Below are 26,103 nucleotides of genomic sequence, written 5' to 3' on the forward strand. Positions count from 1 at the left end.
AAAACACAGCAACTGATGGGGGGGGGGGACCGTGCATCTATCTATGCAAGCTAGTGACAAAGCAAGCTGTTTTCCAAATGCACTTGCTTCGAATAGGCACTGAACCACCTACTGTGTGCCCAATGAACTAAGAGCTAAAAGTCATCTAGTAAGATTCAAGGAGCTCCCACAGGTGGCACTGACATTCGGAAGTCACCATGCTGAGTGTGCATGCTCAAAGCAGTGACTGAGACCTGTCCAGATATGGCCAGTTCTGCCCGAAGAAAGCCTTGGAGAGGTGCACTCGGGGAGTCCATGAGGGAGAGGTGGGCAGCCAGAACAGACATGCTGGAGAGTTCTTAGAAACAGAGGCCTGCGGGTGGGAAGTCCATGAGCAAGTAGGACTCAACCTCAGAACCCAGGATAGGGCGTAGAATGGAAGGCTGATTTGGGGTCTTGGAGTTCTGGGTGATGCTCAGGAAGGACCACCCACTCCCTTGTCCCTTTGCTCCGATGCACACCCTAACAGGTACGCTCCCAACTCAGGACATCAGCACAAAGGTATCAGCAGCTCCCTAAGCTAGAAGCCCTATTCCCCCACTATCTGCGCACGTCAGCTCAGTAAACACTTTCATCAGAGGCATCTAAGAGCACCCTCTACATAGGGACAAACCCGCACACATGTGCCCCTGACCTAGCCTTGCTTCCCTGCATACCATCACTACTGTGTACATAGCCACTGCTCGTCTCCCCCGCTAGAATGTGAGCCTTCTGGCAGGTACTGGGTTTTGTTAGCTGCTATATCCCAGCCCCTACAGAGCTTGGCACATAGTGGGAAGTCATTAATAATTGATGGGTAAACGAACAAAAGTACCCATAATGCTTCTGAGATTTGGGTTGTTTATTTCTGTCCCTTTCTATGGGATTAAAAATTGATAGGAAAGGAAAGATGGTACTTTTGGCTACTCCACCCTAGCCCCTCCCACAGGCCTGCATAGGGCTGCCACTCAACAGATGGTGGATGGATGATGGAAGAATGGATGGATGAGTAAATCTTACACATCAGTAGGGCCACTGATGATATAATGGAACTGTTCTGTGCACAGCTCCCCGTGAAAGGAATGACCTAATGGGATAAATTAAGTAGCTCTAGCCAGTGGTCCCATGGGCCATATTGTGGCCTCAATGACAGGTGACCACAGTGGAGGACAGAATCCAGAGGTGACCAAGGTAAGTAAGTCAATAGGCCTTTGGAGCCAGGTATGGTAATCCATGGCTGTAACTCCAGCTATACTCAGGAGGCTAAGACAAGAGAATCCCAAGTTCGAGGCCTTCCAGGACTACAGAGTGATTTCAAGGACAGCCTAGACTAATAGTGAGACTGTGTCTGAAGATGAAAATAAGTGGACGGGGGATGTAGCTTGAGGGTTATGTGCTTGCCTTGAGTAAAGCCCTGTGATTAAACAATGCCCAGTACTAGCCCGCAACGCCCCCTGGTCAACACACAGAAAAGACTCAGGGCTAAGTGTGGGTGAGGCAAAGGGAAAGAGGAGCCAATGGTGGCCCTAAGGCTTTTGATAGTGAGGGCTGAGAAGGATTCGCAGCTTTTAGGATATAAAATGAGGTGGAAGTGAGGTCAGGCAACAGGGCAGATAAGATGGGAGTGTGGGTGCTGGCCCATGGGAATTACAGCGTTTACTCGTCACATTAAGAACCATTCAGGCTACAGATGCCAATGACAAGTCGAGTCTCTGGAGCCACAATCTGTAATTCCAAATGGGAAGGCAAGGAGAGGTGAACCACAACAAACAGCAACCTCTGATGTCATCAGACCAGATCATAGAAATGTGACATGGGGAACGATATTACCAGCTGGGTGCCCAAGGAAAGTGCTCCTGAAAGGGGTGCTTCTGTCATGATAAAGCAGAGAACACAGGTGACAGAAAGGTTCTTGCTTCTGGGTTTTTCCCTTCTCTTGAATGAGTCTGAGGCAAAAATCAGAGGCTGAAGGTGAGGGGATCAGCAAAGGTTCTCAGGTAAATGGAAAAGCAACTGCCACAAGAGAGAGTGGAGAGGAGGCTGTAAGGGGGTCACACTCCCAAAGACTGAAACCACAAATGTGCGGAAGGTGCAGTTAATGTGGCACACGTGCACACTTGGCCAATGTTACCTCTTGGTGGTGTTTCATGTCCTTGTTGGGAGACAAAACCAAAAAGAGCCCTAAGCACGACTCTGGGATCTCTCTGCCCCAACTTGCTTTGAGACAGATTTGTCCGGTCTTTATTTGATTTTTGTTTTGTTTTGTTTTGTTGTTGTTGTTGTTGTTGTTGTTTTTCAAGACAGGGTTTCTCTGTGTAGCCTTGACTGTCCTGGAACTCACTCTGTAGACCAGGCTGGTCTCGAACTCAGAAATCCTCCTGCCTCTGCCTCCCAAGTGCTGGGATAAAGGTGTGCACCTAAGCTGTGTGAGTTATTGTTCCTTGGTTTGAGTAGGTATAATCCCACCTATACCCCAGCCCCTTTAGCTTCCCTACTCAAGCCACCGTGCAATGTAGCCACACACAGCCTCTATCCTGCCATACATGTAAGTGGATTTTGTTTGTTTGGGTTTTTGGAGTGTGTGTGTGTGTGTGCCTGCTTGTCTGTGTGTGTAACATACTTACGCAGATGCCCATGGAGGCCAGAAGAGGGCATCTCATCCTCTGGAACTGCAGTTACAGGCAGTTGTAAGCCACCCAGGCTGTCTAGGGGGAAGGGAGGTGGGGGTTCACTGTTGTTTTGTTCACAAGCCATGAGCAAACCCAGCCACGGCTTAACTCCATACACACTTGCCACCATGTGGTCTTGAGTTAGATGCTTTAACTTGGAATTTTCTCATCTGTACACAGGTGAATACTTGGGGGCTAGAAAGATAGCTTAGTAGATAAAGCAATTTACCAGCAAGCTTGATGACCTGAGATTAAGCCCTCAGCCCACATTATGGAAGAAGATGAAATGACTATAGCCAGGTTGTCCTCCGGCCCCCACCAGTGTGACATAGTACATATACAGAGATGTATAGACATAAAAATTGGGCTGGTGAGATGGCTCAGCGGGTAAGAGCACTGACTGCTCTACTGAAGGTCCTGAGTTCAAATCCCAGCAACCACATGGTGGCTCACAACCACCTGGAATGAGACCTGATGGCCTCTTCTGGTGCCTCGGAAGACAGTTACAGTGTACTTAATTATAATAACTAATAAATCTTTGGGCCAGAGCCCAGTGAGTAGGGTTGAGTAGAGCAAGAAGAGGTCTTAAAAATTCAATTCCCAACAACCACAAGAAGGCTCACAACCATCTGTACAGCTACAGTGTACTCACATACACAAAATAAAAACCAGGACAGGCAGGGCTACACAGAGAAACCCTGTCTTGGAAAACCAAAAATAAATAAATAAATGAATAAATAAATAAATATAAAAATTATAAAAGTAGCCGGGCGGTGGTAGCGCACGCCTTTAACCCCAGCACTTGGGAGGCAGAGACAGGCAGATTTCTGAGTTCGAGGCCAGCCTGGTCTACAGAGTGAGTTCCAGGACAGCCAGGACTACACGGAGAAACCCTGTCTCGAAAAAACAAAAAAATGAAAAAACAAAAAAACAAAATTATAAAAGTAAGTATATATGATTTATATGTATTTACTATATCCTTCTTTTGCTCTGTTTCTTGGCTTCTACTGAATGAATGGCTGGGTATTTCCTAGTGTTTTGTTTTGAGGCTGGGTCTCATGAACCCCAGGCTGACCTTAAACTCAGTATATAGCCAATAATGACTTCAATATTCTGATCCTCCTGCCTCAGTCCAAGACTGAAGTTGCAGACATGTGCCACACAGGGGTTTTTGTTACCTCGCAACCTATACTCCCAAAGTCTTCAGCTGACATCTTCACTATTTAGACCTTGTCTCTTAAACAGAAAACACCCAAAGAACACAAACTCACTTCTCTTTTTGGTACCCAATCTCTCACTAGGATACACAGAGCCTCCCAGCTGGGGAACTGCTCAGTGGCCCTGCTGAGAACCTGGTTCCATCTCTTCTGCTCTTTAGCTTTTTCTTCTCACGGCTGAGGGACTACCTCAGCCCAGCTCCCCTACACCCGTTCCATGAAATGAACGAGCAAAATGACTCTTCTTTCCCTGAAATCCCCTCACAGTCACTGGACCACTCCTGAGTCACATTTGGCTATGGACCTCCAGGGCAGGCTGAATCACAGAGATAGAAAGTGAGGCCCATCTTACACCTACAGGATCACATGTTAAAGTATGTTCCTTTCCAGCAACATGAAACCTCTAGGCTACTCAAAAGGCCTTTTGCATAAAAATGAAGCGAAAGCCGTGTGGCTAAACACCACTACTTCAAGGGCCCCTTTTTAGGTCATTCCATGCTAGAAAACAGTTGAGACCATCTGTCGCATAAGAGAGGTGGGGCTCACTAGGGTTAGTGCTCCATCCCTGGCCCACCACCAACCTCATATTAGCTGTATGATGCCCCAGGACTACTGTTGACCTGGCCAGACTTTTGTTGCTTGTCCAGGCAGGGAGAGAGCCCACAGCTATCTAAAGCACTTTCTAAAGCAACCTCCTGTCCTGAGCATGAGCTCTGCCTGTGAGCTGGATGGCTGGAGATGAGTCAAAATGACTGTCTCCCTCTCTAGTCAACAGCCGTCAGACAGCTCAAGAGCTTCAACTTCTCCCTGTACATCTTCCTCTCGGCTGTATCATGCCAAGAACCTCAAAACAAGAGCATCCCTGGGGAAGGTCTGAAAGACTGCAAAACTGCCTCCCACGCTTCTCTTAAAGATGGAGTGGGTTAGGATCTCTTGTGCCATTTTGTCTCCTTTGTGTAGGTTTGAGATTTTACAGAGGGAAAAGTTCTAGTATGGATATGAATAGCCCACTTATGCTCTGCTCTGTACTAAGTAGATATCTACTTTGTGGATGGGGCTCATGAGTCCTCAAAAGACTCTAATCACAGCCAGGTGTGATAGGCCATACCTGTGATCACGTGGTTGCAGGGACTGAGAGTAGGGGTCAGAGGCAACACAGTCCAACCAAGAGTTCTGGGTCAGCCCAAGCCACAGGGGTCCTCAACCGTTTTGTTTTGTTTTTTTAAAGATTTGTTTATTTATTTTATGTGTATGAGTACACTGTAGCTGTACAGATGGCCGTGAGCCATCATGTGGCTGCTGGGAATTGAACTCAGGATCTGTTTTGCTCTGGCCCCACTCGCTCCAGTCCCCTCGTTCCTACGTAATACGTAGATGTCTTCAGACGCACCAGAAGAGGGCATCAGATCTCATCATGGATGATTGTGAGCCACCATGTGGTTGCTGGGATCCAAACTCAGGACCTTCGGAAGAACAGTCAGTGCTCTTACCTGCTGAGCCATCTCGACAGCCCTCAGGCCATTTTTAAATAAAGAAAAGTTGTGTCAGGAAATGGTTCCAAAAGTTTAAAAAAGAAAGAAAAAAAAAGTATGTTTGACCCTGTTCACTGAGAAAGAGTGTGAAGAGGAAAAGGTAAAACAGGATAGAATTAACCCTTGTGATCTGAGGGACTAGTTAGTTCTAGCACCTCTGTGATACCAAACTCCATGGATGTTAAAGTTCCTCCTGGGAGCTGGTGTCTCCGTTTGCTCTCTATTACTGTGATAAACAGTAAGAATGGCAGCAACCATTGGAAAAAAAAAAAAAAAGAATGGCAGCAGCAACTTTGGAGAGATAAGTGTTCATTTCAGCTCCTTGTCTTAGTCTACCATGAGGGGAAGTCAGGACAAGAATCTGGAGGCAGGAAGTGAAGGAATGACTCTTAACGACTTGCCGCCCATGGCTTGCTCAGCCTGCTTTCTTCAATAGCCTTGTGCTCAGGGGTAGCACCATCCAGGTGAGCTGGCCCTTCCATATCAAGAAAATGCTCCACAGACTTGCCTACAGCCCAATGTGATGGGGTGTTTTGTCAACTAAGGGGCTCCCTCCTGAGATGATTCTAGATTGCTTTGAGTTGACAATTGAAAGAAAGAAAGAAGCCAGGCAGTGGTGGCGCACGCCTTGAATCCCAGGACCTGGGAGGCAGAGGCAGATGGATTTCTGAGTTTGAGGACAGCTTGGTCTACAGAGTGAGTTCCAGGACAGCCAGGGCTACATAGAGAAACCCTGTCTTAAAAAAAAAAAAACAAAACAGGGCTGGAGAGATAGCTCAGCGGTTAAGAGCACTGACTGCTCTTCCAGAGGTCCTGAGTTCAATTCCCAGCAACCACATGGTGGCTCACAACCATCTGTAATGGGATCTGATGCCCTCTTCTGGTGTGTCTGAAGACAGCAATAGGGTACTCACATACATTAAATAAATAAATATTTTAAAAAAAATAAAAAGAAAGGAAGAAAGGAAGGAAGGGAGAAAGAAAGGAAGGAAGGAAAAAAGAAAGAAAGAAAGAAAGAATTGAAAGCAGGGAGGAGGGAAGGAAGAAAAGAAGGAAAAAAGAAAGTTAGGCAGCACACATGGTATTCACAAACAACTGCCACCATGCTCCCACATTCTTGAAATCAGTGCTCTAATTTACTTGGAAGACCAAATACAGTAAACGTTGTACTGTGTAGAAAATGACAAGAATACCAGGTACCATGGCCCATGTCCATAATCCCAGCTCTCAGAAGGCAAGAGGATTGCTGTAAATTCAAGGCTATGTAATAAGTTCCAAGCTAGTGAGGACTACATGTCAAGACTCTACCCAAACTATACTAATTAGAGGAGGAGGAGTAAAAGTAGCGGTGGTGGTAATAATACCAACGGATACATAATGAGGAAGAAAGAAAGAAGAGAAGGGAAGCAAGGTGAGGATGACAAGGGGAGATCTGCACAGGCTCAGCATAAATGTCATTTCCTTCCCGGACAGTTCCTAACCACTGCTGGTCCATGAATGCAAACTCCGTGGGTCATCCAGCGGGACCTTTGTGTTTGCTCCTCCACCAGCTCTGACACTTGGTGGCTGTTGACTAGGAGATGCTTCGGTGTTCCGAGCCCTGGTCTCCTCAGTTGTATTACTGCGGTGCCCAAAGGAGACAACCTAGAACTCCAAGCCCTTGGCCTCCCAGGGCCCCAGGGAAAGCACTGCCTTCTCCAATGCTGGGCTGAGCAGAACTGTGCTCCAGGTGCTCAGGGCATAGGAATCAGATAACAGGGCCTTTGGGAGCCTACCACCCATCCCCCAGTCTCAGGCGTCCATCACACGGACATCCTCAGACAGCACCTTGAGAGCCCGAAAGACAGCGGGAGCCGGCAGCCGGGTTAACAGAGGGACGCTATCTGCTTGACTCAACCCCGGAAGAAAATGGCAAAAATCTTCCAAGGATGGGGAAGGGGTATCAGCTCGTTTCCATGTGGTCTTGAAGGACAGGAGGGAAGGAAGCCAGCCTGTGCAGGCAAAGCCCCAGGGCCAAAGCCTTCTGCAACTAATGCCTTGTCCTTCAGGCTCCTGATTGGATCTCTTTTTACATTCTACATTTAACCCAGAAACGCCTCCCCAGAACTTGCTCATCCTGTCCTTCTCAGCCTCCATTGCTAAATCTCTCCATAGCTGGGAGGGAATATTTAGAATATGAACCGGATCATGTCGCTTCCTACCTTCAATCCTTCCATGGCTGCTTCCTGCTTTTAGGATAAAGCTTCCTCACCACGCCATGACCAGGCTCTCCGGTGTTTCCACCTCACTGCTTTCCACCGGTCTTCCGGTGGGCCACAGGACCTTTGCACATCTATCCTCACTACCGGACAGGAACTGTTCCCTCCTCAGGGAAACTTTCCCTCCGAGCATGAGACCAAAACAGTTCTCCCGATTACACTCTCCTGTCATAGACTCTTCAGCAGAATGCAGATTCCAGTTTTACTTCTATAGCTGTGAGACTATGGGATTGCTAACTGTCTTCCCAATCGAATCCCAAGCTCCAGGAAGACAGGACCTGCATTGGTTTGATTTACCACTGGCTGCACAGGGCCAGTGTAGCTGGCACAATGTGTGTCCTCAATAATGTTGGACAAGAACCTCTCATGTCGCTGCCCAGAGGGACAGCAAGGAAACACAAAATAAAGCCATAGATTTGTGAAGCCTGAGACAGGTCAGTGAGAGACACACAGCATTTTCCCCTGGACATGGGGAACTGAAAATGTTCTCAGTTGTCACCAGACACCCCCAGAGTTCCCTCTCTTACACAGGAGCCACTCTCTGGGACTGTCCCCAGAGGGCAATAAGGTAGCTTACCCCTCTGGGAGTGAAGGGGGAGGGAAAAAGAGGGTCAAGAGAAGAGACAGAGACAGGAGTGGCCACCTCCAGAGTATCCTGTTTAAGCCCTCTGAAATGCAGCTTTGTCCCTAGTTATCAAGACTCAGAAAGAGGTAGGGAGGAGAAGGTCACTGACAACAGCTATGCAGCCCTCCCACCACCCCTGCTGTGGTCTTGGAGCTCAGGTTATCTGAGATCTCTCTTCCCTGGGGGCCTGTGGGGCCTGCAGTGGACAGGGAGATTTAGAACGGCCAACCCAGAAAAACAGAGTGGCTTTTCTCTTAGGTTATCAGGCACATGCCCATTCAAGGGATACAAACCAAGCTTAAGTTTGGATTCTCCGCCTGGGCCACAGAGTCTCATCAATTATACCATGAGGGGGAAAAAAAAACCCTCTGAACAGTTAAAAATAACATAGGGGTCTGGCGTTTGGCATGCCAGCTTGTCAAACAGAGTGGAGCCCTGCTTTCCGAAAGAGTGTTCTAGAAACTCAAATTCACACACCAGCCTGCCCAGGAGGTTAAGAAATAGCAGGGTGTCCCCAGTGGGCTCTGTATTACCCAGATAATGACGGTAGCAACACATCCCTAACCAAGCCGATAAGCTCACAAGCTGACTTCCCCCCTCCTCCTGTCCACCCTCCTCCCTCTCCTTCCCCCCTCCCTGGAGTCTGAGGGAGTTTCAGCCTTTTCTAGCTTGAGACAGGAGGGCAGAGTTCATCCCTGCAGGAAGAACCTTCCTCCCCAGGGAAGAGGCAGCCACAGGATGCATGGAAACTGGACGCAGGAGCCCAGACAGTAAACCAGGGTCACTGCTTCTCTGTGAGCCATTGTCAGGCTCTGTGAAATTCATGTCCTTTCTCACAGGGGCCCAAGATCAGCAGCAATTAACTAGTTAGTAAATAATAGAGATAAATCTTCCTCAAAGTCTCTTCTAGCTTATTCTAGTAAAAAAATAAAATAAAATAAAAAAACTTAATGATAATACTAACCAGACATGCTATACCCCACCTGTAATCCCAGTACATTAGAGGGAGAAGCAGGAGGTAGAGGCTGGAAGCTCAGGAGTTCAAGGTCAGTCTCAACTCTAAAAAGTTGGAGGCAAGCCTGGTCTGACCTAGTCAATCATCATCATTGTCATCATCATCACCACCATCACGTTATAATGGAATTCTAGAAATTCCAGCAAAATTATTACTTCCCCTACGTGTTTCATTTCTTTTAAAATGCCAATGTGCACAAGGTAGTGAGGGTCTCAACTAGTGTGCCTTTCCATTTTAAAGAGGCAAACAGAGCACTGCCAACATCCATCCCAAGGTGACATGTGTCAGTTCCCCTAAGGACCCTGCACACACTGATGTACTTCAGTCTTCCACCAACCCTATGGAGACAGAACTATCGGTCACATTCCACAGATGAGGAAACCAAGGCACAGAGATTAGAACAGCCTGCCTTCAGTCATAAAGGTCAGATTTGAACCCAGACTCTGGCCCTTCAGTCAGCCTCCAAGCTCCAGGTCACATGACAGATGCCCTGCTGGGTCTGACTCCAGATCTAAGCCTACAAAGAGCCCTCCATGTGCATAAGACAAGCCTCTGCCTGCAAACCAGCTGTCTCTGGGATGACAGAGCTGGAGCGGACGGTTAGATGGCTTGAAGGTACCTAGCTGGGGTTCGGGAGGCACCACCTTTAACCCTGTTCTATCTGAACCCTAAAAACTCATCCTTGACGCCAAGTTTAAAGATAGAGGGTTCACATCTCTATGCTGGATTGATTGTTTGATGATTGATTGATTGATTGATTGAGGCAGGGTTCATGTAGCCCAAGCTGGCCTCAAGTTCACTGTATAGCCCAGGATGACCTTGGAGGTCTGGACTGCTGGAATCGTGGGTGTGTAGCTGTGCTATTGGTTTATGTGCTGGAGACAGAACCCAGCAATTCGTACAAGCTAGACAAGTACAACTCGCCCGCATCCATAGCCCTGGGATGGATCTTCATGGTGTACTTATTAATACCATTTCTAGGTACTAAATACCTAGCTGGACAGGGTGGCATACACCTGTAATCCTAGCAACTGGGAGGGAGAGCCATGAGGGTCAGAAGTGGTTACGTGAGGCTTTGTCTTATTAATAAATAAATAAATAAATAAAAGCAAAGACTAAAACTACAAAAGAGGGAGATATTTAACCAGTTTTTCAAGACAGAGTTTCTCTGTGTAGCCCTGGCTGTCCTGGAACTTGCTCTGTAGATCAGGCTGGCCTCGAACACAGAGATCTGCCTGCCTCTGCTGAGATCAAAAGTGTGCAACACCACTGCCTGGCGCTTTTTTATTTTTTGAGAGAGGGTCTCCCTGTGTAGCCCTAGCTGTCTCCAAGCTCCTTAGGTAGACCAGGCTGGCCTGCCTCTGCCTCCTGAGTGCTGAGACTAAAGGTCTGCACCACCAAGTCCAGCTCCACATCTAAGTCTTCAATCCAGTGCTCGGCTGGGCTCCACCCCTCAAGTTCAGCCCTTTGTTTTGTTTTGTTTTGTTTTGTTTTGTTTTGTTTTTCGAGACAGGGTTTTCTCTGTGTAGCCCTGGCTGTCCTGGAACTCACTCTGTAGACCAGGCCGGCCTTGAACTCAGAAATCCGTCTGCCTTTGCCTCCTAAATTCTAGGATTAAAGGCATGCACCACCACTGCCTGGCTAAGCTCTCGGCCCTTTTGTAGGAAGATTATCTTTGCAGCTAGACAGAACTGTCCCAAATCCAGAGGGACCGATGGCTCACACCAGGGCAGGCCTGGTGGCACATCTCAATAATCTCTGCTTCCCCTGAAAGTCACCCTGGAAAAAGCTCAGAAGTATAACAGGGGCAGGAAAGATAGCTCAGTGGGGAAAGGAGATTGCTACCAAGACTGGTGACTTGGGTTCAATCCCTAGGACCCACATGGTAGAATGAAAGAACCAACTCCCACAAAGTCTTCCACATGCAAGCTGTAGTACATGAGTGTACACATGTGTACACATGCATAAATACACACACAAATGTATGTTAAAATTGCTTTTAAAAAAGAACACGTGCTGGGCGTGGTGGCGCATGCCTTTAATCCCAGTACTTGGGAGGCAGAGGCAGGTGGATTTCTGAGTTCCAGGCCAGCCTGGTCTACAGAGTGAGTTCCAGGACAGCCAGGGCTATACAGAGAAACCCTGTCTTGGGGGAAAAAAAAAAAAAAAACACGTGACAGGGCTGGTGAGATGGCTCAGCAGTTAAGAACACCAACTACTCTTCTGAAGGCCCTGAGTTCAAATCCCAGCAGCCACATGGTGGCTTACAACCACCCATAATGAGACCTGACGCCCTCTTCTGGTGCATCTAAAGACAGCAACAGTGTATTTATGTATAATAATAAATAATCTTTGAGCTGGAACAAGCAGGGACTGAGCAAGCGGAGTGGACTGAAGGGGAGCCAAGCAGAGGGAGCCCAATTCCCAACAACCACATGAAGGCTCACAGCCATCTGTACAGCTACAGTGTACTCACATACATAAAATAAATAAATAAATCTTTAAAAAGACAAAGGAACCCAAGACCTGATCCAGTTTAACCCCTCTGTGAGTGATGGGAAGGAGACAGTCGGCTCTCTGGAGGACCAGGAATTATAGCCTACCAAGCCAGCATCCCATAGGTGACTACATTTGAGTGCTTTCTAGGAACTGTCCCAACAGATGCACGCTTAGGGCCTGCCCTGGGGAAGAGTGTCCACTACCTTCTGTACACCCCACAGTTTTCTGTCCTTCCCATGTTCCTTCTCACCTCATCTTCCCTGTCCCAGAAAATAAAGGGGGTCCTGGATGGAGTCGCACAAATGCTTCTAAAATCTTCATCTACCTTCCCTATGTGATGTCCTCCAGCCTCACTTTCTATGGAGCCTGCCTGGTTCCCAAGGTCCTAAAGGCAGACAGGAGGCCACCTCCTCTTTGTCTCTCCTCATCTCACCAGCAGCTCTCCTTCCTCCCTCATGAAGTACTAACCAGGCCCAACAATGAATAGCTTCTGAGGTAAACTAGACGAGCCAGTTCAGGGTGAGTGCCATAGACACCCATCAACCTCTGAGCTTCTGCCTGCAAAGACCACTCCCTAAGGCACAATCTGCTCTCAGTGGAAGCTGGAGGAGGGGGAGTCCCTCGCTGGTGTAGCCAGTGCTGAGTCTCCATGCTCTGGTGAATAAATTCATGCTCAGTAGGTCACAAGACAAGGCAAAAAGTCTTGAAAACAAGAGGGGGGCTCATTGGAAGGTAACCAGAGTAGGAGGAGGGGGTTGGAGGAATGATCAGAGCACATTACATATGTGTTCGAAACCATCAAAGCACACCTCTGATTTTTAAAATGATGTGCCAGGTGTGCTGGCACACACCTTTGATCCCAGCAGCTGGGGGTCAGCAGAACAGAGAGCGGATCTCTGTGAGTTCAAGGCCTGCCTGATCAACATTGTAATTCCAGACAAGCCAAGGCTACATAAGTAAGACCCTGTCTAAAAAAGAATATTTAAAATTTTAAAAAGATAAGTCAGGCAGTGGTGGCACACGCCTTTAATCCCAGAACTTGGGAGGCAAAGGCAGGCAGATTTCTGAGTTCGAGGCCAGCCTGGTCTACAGAGTGAGTTCCAGGACAGCCAGGGCTGCACAGAGAAACCCTGTCTCAAAAAAAAAAAAAAAAAAAACCAACTCTCCTGGCCTGGAACAACCTCGCAGCTTCTCACCTCCCTGCAACTAGCTTCTCTCTGCTCTCTCTCAGTTTGTCTGTCCCTCCTGACTTCCCTTCTACCACTCATAGATCCAGCCGACCCTCCTTAGAAACGAAGGCAGTGTACTCTTTCCTCCCTTCTGTGCCCCTTTAATTCTTTCAGATGGCAATGCTAGCCAGGGAGCGAAAGCAAGTGGAATGGAGAGGAGAGGCAAGCCAGGGGGGGTCCGAAGGAAGCAGAGGCTGGAGGTGCAAACCTTGGCATGAAGCAGTAAGTGGATTATTCCTCGATCTGTGGCTCAGAGGGCCTTGGGGCAGCTTAGCTCTGAGTTGAGAATGAAATAAGAAACAGAAGGCAAAAGAAAAGTCAACGGGTGACTGGTGGGATTTTTCTTCCTGGGGATTTGAGAAGAGGCAGGAAGCAGAGCCCGGAGGAAAGCCGCTGGGAGACTGGGCTGCCCAAGAATGCCCTGCCGGCTCAGGGTCTGAGAGAGAGGGTGTTCTCTTGAGCTCTGCAGCATTTAGACCAGACCATCTGGGTAACTCAGGAGACGGGCACTTGGGGCAGCCCTGGGCAATAGTAAAGACAATCCCATCCATCAGAGCTTCTATGGGTCTGCATTTCCCTGTAAACTGAAGGCATTCTGGGCAGATAAAGGCCAGGAATGAATGATCACTGGAAGAGGGGCCAATACTATTGGGTCCTCTCAGTTTGGCAGATCATAAACTAAGAAAACAAGAGTCCTATTGCTCTAAGATCTTGCTAGTTCTCAGAGAGGCTCCAAAATTTAGACTCATAAACCAACTAGACTCCATTTCCTCCCCCTGACACTGGCTGGGATCTCTACTCCCTGGGAAGGGAAACATGCCCCCACCCCCGTAGACTCTTGTCTAGGGAGCTTGAAGAACTCCCGCATTTCATAGAAGTCTATAGATCAGAGTTCATCCCAACTAACCTTGGGCATCACTGACCTAAAATGGAGTGGTCCAAACCAGTTCCCTTCTCTCCAGAGACACCCGTGATTAGATAAAATGAGGACAGAATATGTGTAAGTATCTGTGATACTGGGATGACTGCCCAGAAAGGAAATGAGTGCCGGGAAGGGACAGCCCTGTGTGCCTCTTGTGCCCTATGTGCCCCTTCCCACTGGCTTTGTGCTGGAGTAGAGTTACCTCGGAGCACAGGTGCTAGTGCAAAGTAACATTTGGGAGGTGATAGGCATTTTTCAAAGTCCTGTTTCTTGCAGCCTGCATTTTGGGCAACGTCTACGTGTTTTCTAGCCTTCTGCATTGAAGGGTGAGAGTGAGGCGGTCCAGCAGACCATGATCTGGACTTAAAAAATTTAGCTCCAAGAGTCTGTCTCCTCCTCAGGTCTTCATCTTCCTCCAGACACAAGGACAAGACTTCCCAGAAGTCCTTCTTCCACATCACAGAAGGATCTGGAGAAGGTCTTCAAGGGTTACAACCCCATGTCAGCATCTCCCCTAATGTAAGATAGAAGTGCTCCAAGGACCCTGGAACACCCTTTCCAGCTCACTGTCCAATCCAGCACTGGGCACATAGGGCCATCAAGTCACTGGAGTTTATCCCATCTAGGCATGTGCACTGTCAACATGTGCGGAAGACATTCTCCACCAAGACATCAGTATACTATGGCTGGACTGACGTCATCTCCAGAGCTTGATAGAACCAACGGTGAACTCTCTTCAGAGTTCAACCTTGGCTTTAACCATTAAAGGTTTTATGCCTTCTACTTTTGTCAATCTTAGAACCCCAAAATAGAGCCACGGCTATGGTGGTGCACACCTTTAATCCCAGCACTTGGGAGGCAGAGGCAGGCGGATTTCTGAGTTTGAGACCAGCTAGATCTACAGATCGAGTTCCAGGACAGCCAAGGCTACACAAAGAAGCCCTGTCTTGAAAAGGAAAAAAGAAAAACAAATAAACAAACCCCACTAAAGCAGAAAGCCAAGCTGTTTGCATCTACTAATACAAATGACACGGCTCAGAAGAGCAACCATACCTCCCACACGTCAGCACACCCAAGCCTGCGTCTGATTCCTGACATCTGAAATTAAAGAATGTTTAAAGAGAATTCTACTGCCTTTCCCAAATGCAGGCCGTGTAAAGTAGACAATGAGAACAACTCAATTCTAAAGACAGGCAGAGCAGTGTGCCTACCTCCTGCCTCCATTCACTCAGCTATTCGCCAAGTGACAGCTAGGCTAGAGACAGAAAAGCACAGCCAATGTCCATCAGTGCCTTCCAGAGCCACCTTCTGTAACCGGCCATAGCAGAGTATGTCCATGATGGAGAGAGGAAAGGCATGTGCAGAACTGAGGGGCCAGGGGCCCTAAGCACCCCCCTCTGAGAGTCAGCTAAGGTTACCGTGGGGAAAGGGAGCCCCTTGAGCTGTCTGGAGGGGATCAAGCAAACAGCGCATCGGAAGCAGGCTAGGGCTAGAAGATCATTTAACTACTGATCTACAACAGCCATAAGAAGCTTACTGAGATGTCAGAGGATAGAGGGGGGCTGCCTCCACACAGGGATTCAGAACATCTTTTTAGTCAGGTGTGGGGTGATGCACACCTATAATCCCAGCCTTCGGGAAAAGAGAAATTCACCCTCACCTCTCACGTGGAGGCTGTCACCCAAGAGCCCCAACATGAGCAGGGTATCCACAGATGTGTTCATCAAGAGCTGCGAGCCCCATAAAGCCACATGCAGAGGCACATCACACTTGGGTGCATCTATTCTGAGGGGATTGATCCACAGCTTTCCAGAGATTCCCGTAAAGGTCTGTGACTGCCACAAAAAGGTCAACAGAATATACCCAGCAAACCATGATTGGTGTGAACACCTGACCACAGTGTTGAGATCGGGTTTCCCTCACTGCCTCTTGCATGTAGCTGGGTCCCTAGCATATAAAGGGTAAGTAGGGTTTCAGGACTGGCAGAGCTATGGAGAGCAGAGGTACACTCCAGAATAAGGAGATAAGAAGAAAAGACCATTTTCTTCACCAAAATAAATATCTGTGTATACTAGCCAGGCATCAGGCACTGGCCCAGACTTTTAAAAACCTGAGGCTACAAAAAAAGAGTGTCTTCCCAGCCTCTTGTTCCCTGGGACAATACTGCAAATCAAAGTCCCTAAATGTAGATATAAGTCACCCAGGGCAATTCACTGCAATCCCCAGATCGAGCTCAAACTTTAGCTGGCAGTTGCTTAGCAACAGGTAACCCTAAAGACATATTACCAACCCCCGGTGTCAAAAGGGCATTTTGTGGCCACACTGGTTCTAAAAACAAGCCTGTACATAAGCCTGTCTGCCAGACCTCTGTAGAGCTATTGGACAAAGGTGCACGCCCCTCGGCGCAAAGGAGGCTGGGAGGGGGAGCCAGGAAGCTGGGTAGCTAACTGCCTGTTTGCCCACCACTACACAGTATCAGGCAGAAAGCAAGAGTTGCCTCTTCAATGCCTTCTTCAGATCGCACAGCAAGTAATCTGCCAAGAAGTTGCTCAACTGATCCCAGCCATACCTAAATAAAGAAGCAGTCCATGACGTGAAGACTGGGCTGAACCTATCTCCAGTCGGCCCTAGAGCCAGCACCCTTAGTAGCAGCAAGAATCTGCTCTTCCAGATACAATCACACACACACAGTTGCAGCCACAGAGAAGCTGGGGCAGGATCCCTTGAGCCCAGCCTGTGCTACACAGTAAGAATGTTGTCGTTGTTATTGTTGTTATTGTTGTTATTGTTGATTAGGGATTTTTGTTATTGTTTGGTTGCTTTGATGTTTTGCTTTTTGGTGTTTTGTTTTGTTTTGTTTGAGACAAGGTCTCACTATGTAGTCTTGGCTGAGCCTGGAACTACATAGACCCAGCTGCCCTTGAATTCATCGAGATCTACCTGCCTCTGCCTCCTGAATACTAGAACTAATGGTGTGTGCCATCACGCCCGGCCCCATCTATTATTTCAAGAATAAAAAGTAGGCTAGAGAGATGGCTCCATGGTTAAGAGCACTGACTGCTCTTCTGAAGGTCCTGAGTTCAAATCTCAGCAACCACATGGTAGCTCACAACCATCCGTAATGAGATCTGACGCCCTCTTCTTGTGTGTCTGAAGACAGCTACAGTGTGCTTAGATACAATAATAAATCTTTAGGCCGGAGACAGAGACCAACCAGAGCAAGCAGAGGTCCTGAATTCAAATTCCCAGCAACCACATGATGGCTCACAACCATCAGTACAGCTACAGTGTACTCATATACATTAAATAAATAAATAAATAAATCTTTAAAAAATAATAATAAAAAGCAATGGACTGTAAGTGACACTATAGTGGACAGGATGATGAACCTCAAACTACAACTCAAAGTGAACCCCAGGAAGCAGGTTTGAGCCACCTGCCCACCACCTCACACCTTCAGAGCAAGCACAAGAGCCGAAGGACCTCACCTTCCACAACACAGAATTTCTTCTTCTCTTTTCTGCTTTTCTGTTCTTATCCTCACTTTCTTCCTCTCTTTTTAAGGAAAAGCTCATAAGCTCTGTCATCTAAGAGTCAAGTGAAATGTGAGCTTTCAAAGACAAAGTCTACAATCCCAACCATCACAGGACCACCACTGAAGTGGACCGTCTCTGGAACCCATCCTCCCATCTTGGGGAAAGGGCTTGGAGGTAGGGGGTCAGGGGCAAATAAACAGACTCATCCAAAAGCTATTCAGGAAGAGCAAATGCACAAGTCAAACAACAACGAATAAGGGGATATAAATCTAGATAAAATATTAAAATCATTAAATGGCTGCTGCTCCCTGAAGATTGGGAAAAATGAAGAGAGTTAATTAAAAGCAATCTCCATGCACTGCTGAGCCGGCCAGCCCTGATAAATGAACAGCTGGGGCTGCAGTGGAGGGCAGACAGGGGCTGGGGAGGGGGCTCTGCACGGAGAGGCCTGTGATGGGGAATTGAACATGGGGACTGAAGTTTCATGTTTTATTAAATATTTTATGACTGCTGAATAAAGTTGTTCTTTAGAGGGGGGGAGAAAGAAAGAGAGAGGGCTGGGAGAAGGGACTAGGGAACACCCCTTATGGATGAAGCAGTATTGTTTGGTTTCAAACACACTTGGGGCATTTCTGATACTGTCCCCAAATGCAACAGCAGATAAAACATTGTCTTGGAAAATCTCTCTATAAAAGCTTGGGGTTTTGTAAAGGTTTTTGACAAAGAGCACCCAGAGAGGAAAAGATACAGACAGGAGTTGGAAAGAGACAGAAAACAAAGACACAAAAGACTTTCAAACTTTTACTAATACAAACTAGACTTTTAACACAAAACTAAAGTCAATAGAAAATGCACCCCCTCCCTCATCTTTTTTTCTTTTTCCTTGAGTCCTTTTTCTCTGCAGCCAAAGTTTGGGGATTTTTATCATTTTGTTTTAAATTTTTTATAATACTCAGAATTTTCAAGCCCAGTTGAAGTCCAAAGACTGGCAACTTTTTAACTGTTAGAATATAGCGCCCTTCTGGATTCTGAGGGAAGCCCTCAGTCCTTCCCTGATGAAAACATAATCAAAGGAAATGATTGGGGGAGTGTTTTTCTCCTCCATAGAACTGGGATGGGAAGGGGGGTGCATGCGTCGGGGAAACATAAGGGCTTACGTGCTTGGATATGCATTTTAATTAGGTGGACAGAAGCGGCCGCCTGTTAATTTTTCTTGCTTGTTTCCACTTAGCATTCATCACAGGCAGAACCACTGTAGAGCGCTCCCACGATAATAGATGGTTCTGCACTGGCTAAGTCCTCAGGGAAAATAATTAGCAAGAGAGAATATATTCTCTCCACTCCCAATGTCCCAGACACCCTCCCTGCCCTCCCCCCAATCGCCAGCAGAAGTTGTCTCCTCCTCTCACCACCTCACCCTACCCCAATGACAGTGGTCTTCCTGGGAGAGGACAGTCCGCCTTCTGTTTCCCAGGCACTTACCACCAAAGAGTAAGACTCTAGAAGCCGACACGGAAACCAGAGGTCCTTCTGGAAGTAGATGCCTCTGGATGCAGATGGGGAGGGCATTTGGCTGTAACCAGGACAAGATGAAGGATGCTCCTAAGTTAGATCCAGTGAGACTGTTCCCACTGGGCTCAACTCAATGGTGATCATGGAAAGTCATTGCAAGGAGTCTGATGGAATTAAGGATGACTTTCTACTTAATTTACTTCTAAAGTACCCTTGTAGCTTGCTTCAAGATTATACATGAAGCCTCTCCAACGCTAGAAACCAACAAGTAACTTAATGATTCAAACACATCATAAGCCTTTACATTCAGTTTTCTATAAATAAGATGTCCTATTTCACTGCCTCCTCTATCAATGGCTTCCCTTCCTTGTTCCCAGCAGATGCAGATTGCAGCCGCCTTTCACACCCTCTTGCTCCTTCATCTTGGTGAAAGGACCCAAGTGTTCCCTCTACCCACTGCCCTTCCCATGGCTGCTGGTCCTGTGGATGGACTCAGCTCAGGGCTCCCAAGGGGAAATGGGAGTTTCTCTAGACCTCATCTTCATGCCTGCTTCAAATCTAGACAGTGAAACCTGCCTGAGCTCCCAGGATGACTGCAACACAGTTTGATGAGCAAGATTTGCATCAAAGGGCTGGATAGATGGCTCAGTGGTTAAGACCACTGACTATTCTTCCAGAGGTCCTGAGTTCAATTCCCAGCAACCACATGATGGCTCACAACCATCTGTAATGGGATCCGATGCCACCTTCTGGTGTGTCTGGAGACAGTGACAGTATACCCACATACATGAAACAAACAAATAAATATTTTTTTAAAGAAAGATTTGCATTGGGCTGGTGAGATGACTCAGCGGGGAAGAGCACCAACTGCTCTTCGGAAGGTCATGAGTTCAAATCCCAGCAACCACATGGTGGCTCACAATCACCCGGAGTTCAAATCCCAGCAACCACATGGTGGCTCACAATCACCCGTAATGAGATCTGATGCCCTCTTCTGGTGTGTCTGAAGACAGGTACAGTGTACTTACATATAATAAATAAATAAATCTTTTAAAAAAATAGATTTGCATTAAAAACAATGATTAGATATGATGCCAGTAGCATGTCTTTTGGTCTAATGTTTAATAGGCCAACCATGGTGGCACAGACCTCTGACCCCAGTTACTCAGGAGGCAGGCAGGCAGGCAGGAGATAGCTGGTAAAAGATGGTCTCAAAAGAAGAATGCTGGGTATGTGGCTCAACAGAAAACTCACCTATCATGGGCCAGACATTGGGTTTACTCCCAGTATCACATGCTCACATCTAATGGATCAGGTTATCATCGACTCTGAGAATGACTCTGTATATGACAGGGAAATTCAGCTCTCCCAGGAACACCTTACACTTTCCACTTTCTAAAAAGTTTTATTTTACTTGAGTTCTTGAAGGAGAAGTGGAGGCTTGGGCAGGAAAAGAGTAAATAAATTAGCTCTCCCCATATGCAAAAACAGGCTCCGTTTTTGTTTATTTCCTGGGGATTTTTTTTTTTCAGTATATGTGTATGAGTGTATGTTCATGCATGCATGGGTGTGTGTGCGTGTATGTGTGTGCACACACGTGCATATGTGTGTGCATGGGTGGGTGCATAGATGCATATGTGTAATATCTGGTGCATCCCAGGCTTACTTCTAACTCACTGTGTAGCTGAGGATAGTCTTGAACTCCTAATCCCCTGCTTCTGCTTCCTGAATGCTGGGATCTTAGGCAAGCACCACCATGCCTCATTTATACAGTGCTAGAGTTCAAACTCAGGGCTCCATGTGTTAACCAAGCACTCAACCAACTGAGTTCCATCTTCAGACCTGTGTTGTGACTTGATTTTATTTTGTTTTGTTTGAGACAGAGCCTCATTCTGAGGCCCAGGCTGGCCTTGAACTCCCAAGGGAGCCACCAATCTGTCCTGTCATCCCAGGTGCTCCCTCCTTCACCATGGTGACAGATTTCCTCATAAGGAATTCTTACCCTCATGCCAAAGGTGGCCCAAGGGGCCATGCCTGGAGCTAGGGATGGGAGAAGTGAGTCTCGAGATTTCCAGCTTCCTAGGCACTTACCACTCCCCAAACACTAGTGCTATACCTAGAGAAGGGGTAGGAAAGAGGCCAAATTCTGCAACACTATTAACATTGTTTGGGGTGTTATAATGGGCGGACAGCCTGTGACATCTATAACTGCAGCCTCTGATTTGTAAAGAGTCCAAAGATAGAGGCAATCCAGGCCTCTACCCAAAAGAGCTGAACATAGGGACTTTGAGCAGTTACTAACACAAAAAAACGTTCACAGTAGCTTTCTTTGCAACAGCCAAGAATGGGAATGGCCCAAGTGTGCAGTAGCAGATAAATGGATAAACAAAGTGTGGCCTATCCGTTCAACAGCCATAAAAAGGAATGCAGGTCTGACAGACGCCCACTGAAACAGGGACGGCGCCTGAGACACTGAGCAGAGTGACATAAGCCAGACCCAAAAGGGCAAACAGAGCAGTTTCCATTCATATGGAATCCTTAGGCAGAGAGCAAAAGGATATTTGAAGAAGCAATGATTTTTGTCTGGTGCTGAAGCCTGAACCAAGGGCCTTGCCATACAAGCCCCTGCCCTACCCCTGAGCTAGACCCCAGCCCAGAAAGGTGTTTAAGGAGGACACAACGTTTTGTTTGACATGATGAGAAAGTTCTAGAAATAATGGTAATGGCTGACCAATAATTATCAGTGTGTTTAATGTGGGTTAGCAAGATGGCTAAGCAAATAAAGGTGCTTGCCACCAAGCCTGACAACCTAAATTCAATCTTTGGGACCCACATGGTAGACAAAGAGAAGTGACTCCCACAAGTTGTCCTTTGACCTTTATAAGCATATGGCATACCAGGGCATGTCTTCTCATGTGTATATATAACCCCATACACAATAGATATTGTTAAAATATATTTAATGCCACCGGACTGCATGCCTTAAAATGGCATTTTTGTTTTTGTAGTTGTTGTTTTGATTTTTTGGGGTTTTTTTTTCAGTACAGAGTTTCTCCATATAGCCCTGGCTGTCCTCGAACTCGGAGATCTGCCAGCCTCCCAAGTACTTGAATTAGAAGAGTGTACCACCGCCACCCTGCTAAGATGGTGTATTTTCTACTATGCCTATCTTATCACAGGTTTTAAAAAGTAAAAGGGACACCTGTCTGCTAAAGAACAACTATGTCACTTTTCTTTTGGCTTAAGACTTAGAATTTACCTGCTGGCGTCTGCAAAATTGCTGATAAATTCTGCAAGCCCTTCTTCCTCCTTTAGGCTCGCAGAAAATTGCCAAGGGAGATTTCAACCACAGAAAAGCCCAATAATAATCCCCCAGTGGAGTCTACAGCGTCAATAAAGGAAAGACAATGAAATTCCAGTCTGCGTGCTGATGCCCACACAGGTATCTCTACTTCTTGTGGGTGCCCCTACTTCCACAGTAGTAACACAGGCTGTACTAGAGAGAGCTCAGTGAGCCATCAGTACAGGCCCACAGGCTTCAGGTCACTTAGCAACTGGGTTCTTGTGGCTGTGCAAAGGAAAAGGAAACAAGCCCTTTTTTACCTCCATGTCATTTGGGCTGAGCACCATGGTAAAGCAAGGTCTCCCGCCTGACCTTCCCTTTCTCCTCGGCCTCTGGTTGTATGACTAAAAAGAAAAGCCCACATTTGAACAGCCTGGTCACCTGGTCCTCAGCCTTAGGTTCTGAGAAGGGATAGAATGCTCCATCATGATAGAACCCTACGTGGGAGCCCTATGTGGCAAGACTGGACCCCCAAGGAGTGAAACCACATTAGGGCCTCCAGGTCTTACAGTTCCCCTCCAGAGCAACACCTTAGAAACGAGAGCCTGACCACTAACTGTCCTTCCCATCCGAAATGACCACAGTAAGAGCTAAGAAGTTCTTTTGTTTGAGTTTTGGTTCAGTTTTGTCTCATATGCTGGGGGAGCAGGGGGGGGGGGGCAGCATTGTTTTAACATAGGATCTCACTGTGTAGCCTTGGCTGTCCTGGAACGCATTATGGTAAACCAGGCTGGCCTAGAATTTACAGAGATCCCCCTCTCTCTGCCTCCTGGGTACTGGGATTAAAGATGTGTGCCACCACACCCAGCCAACGGCCAGGAAGTTTTTGACCAGGGAATTGTGAAATCACGTGCATCTCCTCCTCCTAAAGGAGCAGGGACCTCTGAAAAGGCCTAGGATGCCAGAGACTTTTCTCCTCACCTTACTCCTAAGTCAGCAGAGCTGCTAGAGTCACTGGTGAGAAGAGGCAGCATTTGAGACAGGCTGCAATGATGATGGGCAAAGGGTGAGAAACAAGAAAAGTTTTATGGTAGCGACTTCGACTATGTGTACTACAAGCAGCAGGTCCTTGAGATGAGTAAGAATGCCAAGGACACCTATCTCATTTCACAGCATCCTGAGGTGAGCACAGTCCCCCGAAGATCAGGACTGGGCAGGAGGGAAGGGATAGAGGGGACACTTAAAGGAGAATTAATGTGTCACGATTGTTCTCCAACCTCAGCCCCTGAATTCTAGAGACTCAATGACAACTATCTGAACCCATTACTAGGAATACTGAGTCTAGGGCTGGAGAGATGGCTTCTTGAGTAAGAGCACTGACTGCTCTTCCGAAGGTCCTGAGTTCAAGTCCCAGCAACCACATGGTAGCTCACAACCACCCGTAATGAGATCTGATGCCCTCTTCTGTGGTGCCTGAGTCTGAACCCCTAGGCCTCCCTGCCTCCACAGAGCCCTGTCCTCAGCTTTCATATCAGCTTCCCTCTCTTCCCTTGCCACTAACCACACACACACACACACACACACACACACACACACACACATACACACACACACTCATATACACTCTAGTGTTCACAAACATGAAGCTCAGACATTCTCCACACTGCACTTCTCTAGCTCCTCCCCCTCCCCCAGAAACACCTCCTAACTCTGGCTTTTAAAACTCTAATGCAAATCACAGGCCTCAAGAAAGCTTCTCCTGGTGACAGTTTTATGAGGCTAGCTCTGTTCATCCATATGGTCTGACAGACTGTGAAACACCAGTAACCTGACCAATAAGAAAAGAAAGTCATACAAACACCACCACACCCCACCCCTTCTCAGTCACAGGCCCCCCTCCCCTCAGCTAAGAAAACTTGCGAACTGGAAACCGTTCATCCTGTGGGGCTCTTCTGCAGTTAAACAATCATCTCTGGGCTTCCAGACCACACAGTAGTTTGATCCACTCACCCATCCTCTCCTCCCTACCCCCTGGCCACTCCTTGTCTTTCCTTGTTAAATACCTTCATACTTCAAGACTATTTAAAATAGGTTTATGATTATATAAGGCTGCTGTTGGAAAATGGCAGGAGGGTAAAAAAATAAAATAAAATATTTCGGTGCCTGTGGGATTTTTTTGGCCTGAGGTTTGCCACATTTGGCTACATTTCTGCCTTCAAGTGACTTTGAAAACACTCAAAAACCACAAAAGTTACTTTGCTGAGGTTAGTATAATGAACAGGCCCCTGGATCCTGGGGATTTTTTATGACCCAGCTTCCACCAACAAGGCTACACTTTGAAAGATGGGTATCAGCCTCAGTTTCTATCTTTTGGGGAGTATGTGCTCAAAACAAAGCATGATGACTATGCCTTATGTTTGGTGATGACCTGAGAGGATAGAGAAATATTACAGTTTCTTACAGCCAAATTTAAATTCAACTACCTGCATGCTTCCAAAGAGTCAAAGGAAGATGTAAACTCTCCAGATCAATCACCATGGGATCCCAGTTGCCTTTATGGGTCTGAGATGCGCCCCCCAGGGGGGGTGCTGCAGACCCTGTGACAGTGCCTCCCCCTTGGATTCTGACAGAAACCAATTCCCTTTGTGGATATGGACATCTCAAAATAATAAGTTATTGAAATATAATAAAAATAAAAAGTAATGTATGCTCATGAAATTTGGAAACTTTAGGGCTTTTTTGTAAAAGAAGATTTATTTTATTATGTCAGATTCTGATGCCAGCATTCAGGGAGTCAAAGGCAGGTAGATCTGTGAGTTTGAGGCTAGGCTGGTCTACAGAATGAGCTAGCTCCAGAAGAGCCAAGGCTATACAGGAAAACCCTGTCTCTAAAAACCCAAAAGGTAAATAAATAAATAAATAAATAAGGACTTACTTTATCCGTGTATATGTGTGTGTGTGTGTGTGTGTGTGTGTGTGTGTGTGTGTGTTCCTGTAGAAGCCAAAAAAGGGTGTCAAATCCCTGGAACTTGTAGAAGCAGTTGTAAGATGTTCTATGTGGGTGCTAGGAACCAAACTCGGGTCCTCTGAAAGAATCGCCAGTGCTTTTTAACTCTCCCCACATCCCTGTTTGTTTTAACACTGATGACTAAAGCAGAGAGAGATGGTAGTGGTCAAGCTTCTGTTGGCTTAAAAGGTCCTTTTCCACCAAGGACTAAAATAATGTCCATAAAAGGCTGCAAATTCACAAAGGCCCAACCCCGCTGTTCTCTGCTTAGTCCCTCCTTACCACCCCCTTCCCAACCAAAACAGCCAAGACAAGATTAGGGACCAGGAATGTGAGCCCCTGGCCCTTCCTCTCTGATAATTAAACTGACTGCCTCAGCAAGAGTACGGTCCAGCTTTTAACCTTCACGTGCCCCAAAACCACTTTAGATTAGAACACACATCCACATCAAAGAATGGACAGAGAGATAAAGACCTGACCACATCAACTATACACATGAGCCATGTTGAGTATTGAACAAGTAAGCTTTTCTTTCTCTTAAGAGTTATGTCCTTAATAATAAAGCAAAGATATCAACAAGTACCTCCAAGCCAGAGTAACTCTCTACAAAGTAAAGTTTTGACGCAACTGTGTACAAGGAATCATAGTTATAATCATGACTAAACAGTTTAGTTTTCTGATTGCTTATAATCAAACAATTAAAGTATTAAAGCCCTAACTAGAATAATTAAGTAATAATAGCATTTATTTGTCTCTGAACCCGGAGTTATAAAAATAGACA

At 46.8% G+C, this 26,103-nt stretch overlaps 1 protein-coding gene and 1 long non-coding RNA gene across 4 annotated transcripts in view; one reads left to right on the forward strand and one right to left on the reverse strand.

The window, feature by feature from the left end:
* The window catches only part of Dpf3 (double PHD fingers 3), a 285,974-nt gene that overhangs the window by 255,940 nt on the left and 3,931 nt on the right, over positions 1-26,103 (reverse strand). The window contains exon 1 of one of the 3 annotated variants that reach the window (XM_031357681.1): positions 7,638-7,661. The exons of the other annotated variants lie outside the window; for them this stretch is intronic. The gene's annotated coding sequence lies outside the window, so the exon portion shown is untranslated. Of the gene's footprint in view, positions 1-7,637; positions 7,662-26,103 lie in introns of those variants that run through there. 3 annotated transcript variants of the gene reach the window in all.
* LOC116080969 lies at positions 16,403-17,736 on the forward strand. Its single transcript, XR_004114698.1, has 2 exons — positions 16,403-16,730; positions 17,549-17,736. It is a non-coding gene; the product is annotated as an uncharacterized LOC116080969 (long non-coding RNA).

Source organism: Mastomys coucha, unplaced genomic scaffold (genome assembly GCF_008632895.1).
Source record: "Mastomys coucha isolate ucsf_1 unplaced genomic scaffold, UCSF_Mcou_1 pScaffold6, whole genome shotgun sequence".
NCBI lineage: Eukaryota > Metazoa > Chordata > Mammalia > Rodentia > Muridae > Mastomys > Mastomys coucha.